The sequence below is a fragment of the Trachymyrmex septentrionalis genome, unplaced genomic scaffold (assembly GCF_001594115.1).
Source record: "Trachymyrmex septentrionalis isolate Tsep2-gDNA-1 unplaced genomic scaffold, Tsep1.0 scaffold229, whole genome shotgun sequence".
Classification (NCBI taxonomy): domain Eukaryota; kingdom Metazoa; phylum Arthropoda; class Insecta; order Hymenoptera; family Formicidae; genus Trachymyrmex; species Trachymyrmex septentrionalis.
The window spans coordinates 307,943-312,733 of NW_017305385.1; positions in this window are offsets into that span (position 1 = coordinate 307,943).

Genomic DNA, 4,791 nt, shown 5'->3' on the forward strand with positions numbered 1-4,791 from the left:
TATTATTGTTATAAAATACTCTTAAAATCATTTAATTTTTATTGTAAAAATTTTTTCTATCTCTTATAATTTCGAAGATATTTGCTTCGAAAGAAAAAGAGCGATTTTTTTCAAAAGAGATTTCTTGCCCTTTTAAAGTACGATTCAGTATAAAAAAATACGCATCTCTTATTTTTGTCCATAGAACAACATATTATACTAAAAGCTCATTTAAAAGAGGGATTTCAAAGGGCGACCGTTGGTTGTGTTTCCATGTTAGATCCAAAAGAAAAACTCCTATTGGCATACTATTTTGACCACACGTTTATATGACTTTCAATATAATCACAACGACAATTAAGGAAGAAAATTATATTGACTTTTGATTGTGCTTTACGTCCGCAGTTAACAGCTTACCGACTCATGTAAATCTAGTTTTATCATATTATTATTTTAATTAACTGAGAGAAGACGGACTGGTGGTTCCAAAATAAACATGTATTTTCAAAATTGATATACAAATCATTTCTTATTTGATTTAATTGTATATAGTATCCTTCAACTTAAAAAAGTTCGATCATTGACCTTGTTTATATGTAATTGTCAACTTTCACATAATGTGAGCTTTTTTATATATAAAATAGAGACACTTTTATTACATAATGGGACCCCGTGTTATCAATTGATGTTAAAAATTTCGTCTGCCTAGCCGTTTTTTAGATATGAACATAATGTTTCTGGCCAACTCGATGCTTCATCGAGATAGGTAAAAGATACATTGTAGAACCTCTTGCGTCCAGCATGGATCCGTATATACATGAGAAACTACCGTATCTTTTGATAAAAAAATAAATAAATGAATAAAGATGTAAGTTAGGTATTTAACTATGTTGGAGAGACATTTCAGAGTTTATTGCGATTCTTGAAGTAAGGATTGATGATAGAGGGCACATTTAAGTATGTTCCGGAATTATCGTTAGTCTTTTCGTACTTTTGGAGCGGAAATAGCTTGTCGACACAAAGCGATCAAAACAGCGAGCATACCTTAATCCTGTGCTAATCACGCTGTTGTCGCAAAATGACACGCGACCCCCCTTGCGCAGACCGAGAAAACCGTTGATCGCGCACACGCTCCGTGTGAGAATCGACAGTTCGGTACCAAATCCCGACCAATATACAATAGTTAAAATATCGCTCCTCGCTCTTAACGCAGATTCGCGAAGTTAAGTGCGAACGAACCGACTCGCGTATAACCACTGCCTGCGGCGTTTACGACAATAGTTGCCGGTCTCGTCACTACTCGCAATACACACTTTGCCGAACGCGAAGTTATTCAACGTTGTAAGGCGAACTACCTGTGCACGCATCGAACCGAACGCTTCAAGTGTCACAAACCTTTTACTACGAGCATCGTTTACCGCCCGCTTCAAAAAGAACGGAATTTAACTGTGTATAATAAAACTAACTTATTAAAATCAAGAGAGTCAGCTTTGATTACACATCGCCTTGGCGAGCGAGCCTTCTTTACAAGGTGACACCAGCCATCCGTCACAAAACAAAGTAATATGATATTTTCATTACATAAAATTCAAATTACAAAGTAAAATACGTACATACTTTTATATCCATAGCTTCATTTATTAATAACTTTTTAACAATAAGCGACAGATAAAATTTTATGATTGTTGGAGTCATGACAACATGTCAAATTGATCAATTGATTGTATCTGTTAATATAAATAATTACGGAAAAATATTCCAAAACATTCCTATACAAATTTTTTGAAGATATACATAATTCTGTCCTCTCTACATTTCTTTTTCAAAAAAAATATGTTATTAAAACAAAATGTGTAATAATGTTAAAATAAAAAATGTTTAACGTTCTTAAGCTTAGTAAACATATCTAAATTACAATGTTTCTAACTATATTATTCTCAAACCTTTTGGCATATTCAAAAATTGTTTTGTATGATACACAATTTATTTTGTATTCAATTGTCGTAAAATAATGAGTAATGCGCACCTAATCCAAAATCCTTCTTGAATTGATCTGTGATCTTGCCACTGTTAAAGATGTTCTCAAAAAAAGGTTTTTGTTATGTCTGCAGAATCTCTGGCTCACAACAACGGCGTATTGAACTTCCATCATGATGATGACTATATACATAAAGTACAGAGGAACGTAATTGATTGGATCTTTGTCGTTCAGTTTCCTGTTTAGTTTCGTCTCCATAGTTCCATATGTAGATATCGAGGCATGAGGTGATAATGGAATAGAGAAGACTGCATAGTGTCAACAGAATTGTATATCGGATCTTTTTTGGCGAAACAATTCCTAGCTTCTCGTCGCACTTTACTGCAGACGAATTGAATACCCATACATAAATAAAATATTGGCATACATGGCATAAAATATTGGGAAATATTTTAAGAAAAATATTTTATTTTAATATCACAAGTATTATTTTAAAATGATTTTAATAATATTTTAAAATATTTTAAAGATTTGAAAACATTTTTAAATTATTTTAAAACATTTGGTGCTAATATTTTTAAAAACATTTTAAAAATGTGTTAGAATCATTTAAAAAAATTTACTTTTTTATCACTTAGAAAATGGTTTCTAAAATATTATCAATATAATTTAAAATATTAAAATAATTTTAAAAAATTGTAATAAATTTTTTTTAAATTACTTGATTTCTTACGACATGAAGCTAATTACTACGAATGCGTTCCGTTTCCATTAACGATAAAGGCTGTATTCCAAAATTTATTGTCAGTACTGAAAATCTGCAATTTATATTACTTAAGATAATACCTTCAAACTTATATTGGATCGTGAAGTCATAAGTAAGAAATAACACGTTAATTTTTCTTGCATACCATTTGTAAATAAAAAGAATTTGGATTAAACGAAATGACAAGGTCGCTTTAAAATACTTGTAAAAATGGGCGAAGACCGTCCTTATCTTCCTTCATAGTCAGTAAAAAATCGAAAAAGACTCATGAAGTGAAAATAGGTTACGTATTGAGTAAAAATTAATAAACACACTGTACGTGCCTTTGACGACTATTGACTATCAAAGAAGATAAAAATAATCTTCGAAATAATAATATTAGGGGGGTTTTGGGGCACAGAAACCAACAGGTGGCGCCTGCGTCACGGTGGCAGAGGCTTTCCCTTTCTTTCTCCTTTCGAATAATCTGCGACTCATCTCATTTATCATTTGGAATGACGTAACTGGATCGACTTAAATGGAAGCGTCTTCCTCAGCTTCCTCATCTTCATCCATGGTTTCGTCAGCGGGAACATTCTCGTCGTTATTCTCCTCCTCTTCTATCATCATTACTTCCATCACAAATTTTTTAAAGTTCAACGGTTGAAGATATTTAATAATAACTATACTGTTCTTGCATTAGACTGCACTAGAACTTCCTTTCTCACTTTCAATAAATATCGGACATATACTTATCTTGTTTTAAATTACGAAAGTGTACATTAAACGACAGAGAAAACAAATCTTATAATATAATATAATATAATATAATATAATATAATATTAATAATATTAAAAACCACATCACCTCGCACACTCGGGCAAGACTGACGCCGAGAACCATTATTCACTGTAGCGAAACTGCCCGGGGTTTATCTATAGGCGGCCGTTATATATAAAACAAGTCAAGTTAAAAGTGCTGCCACGAGAAGATCAGTTGGCAGTTCAGAGACAATTGCCTTTGTGAATAGAGCATCCAGCTATCTTTATATGCATTATTTTTAGGGTACAGCGCCGATGCCGTGCGCGTTATTTCTTACATACCATATATACTTATTATTTTTTCTCTCGACATGTTGCCGTCTTATCCTATTTCCATTTTTCTTCCCTCACACAAATCATTTAACATGTCACAACATGTCCTGGCGATGACATCATTAATGCAATTTAATATTATATATCAAGAATGTAACGTCTGCATTTTCACAAGCACTGTTTTTTCATGAGCATTCGACATGTCACGACATGTCCGAGTGAAGACATCATCACTGTATTCTCTCCCACGTTTTCTTTTCTTCTTGCACCCAATTTTATTAAATAAAAAAGATATTTTACGATTTTTTAATGATATGACATAATAATGATTCTAATTTAGCAACTAATTCTAATAATGTTTTTAGTAATATAATACAAACAGTTGAGCGCTCCTAATTATCAAACTATTATAAACTATTATTCAGTAGCTATCACATGTTTATGGAAATACTGAACAGCTATCATATTAATTGATTCTTAATTATAAAGAAGATCGTTTCCATTAATAATAAGGAGAAACAGGAATGAGCAGATTTCAAAGTTATAGTGACAAGCAGATGATGTCATTGAAGGGAGAAAAAAAAATATTTTGGGATTGTGGAGAAATCACAGAAAGAAATACAGATTAGAATCATAATTTTTAATTATTCAATCTTTATTTTAATAATTTGATTAACTTATTTGAGGAAAAGAGATGCGCGCCTTTTTATTATGACTAATTCTAAACCACTGAATAGAGGCATGCAAAAAAAATATTAAAAATAATTGAAAAAATTCAATAATATATTTAAGTATCATATCATACAACTTTTTTTTATAAAATAGTAATTTATTTCTTACTTTAAAAGTAACGCAGTGTATATAATTTTTATTAAGCGCACGTTATTAATTCACACTCCATGATTGAAGTTTCATCTTCACGAGGGGAGGAAAAACTATGCGTGGACAAGGTCACATGTGATCGAGGTCACGTGGTCAAGGTCACGTGTGGTCA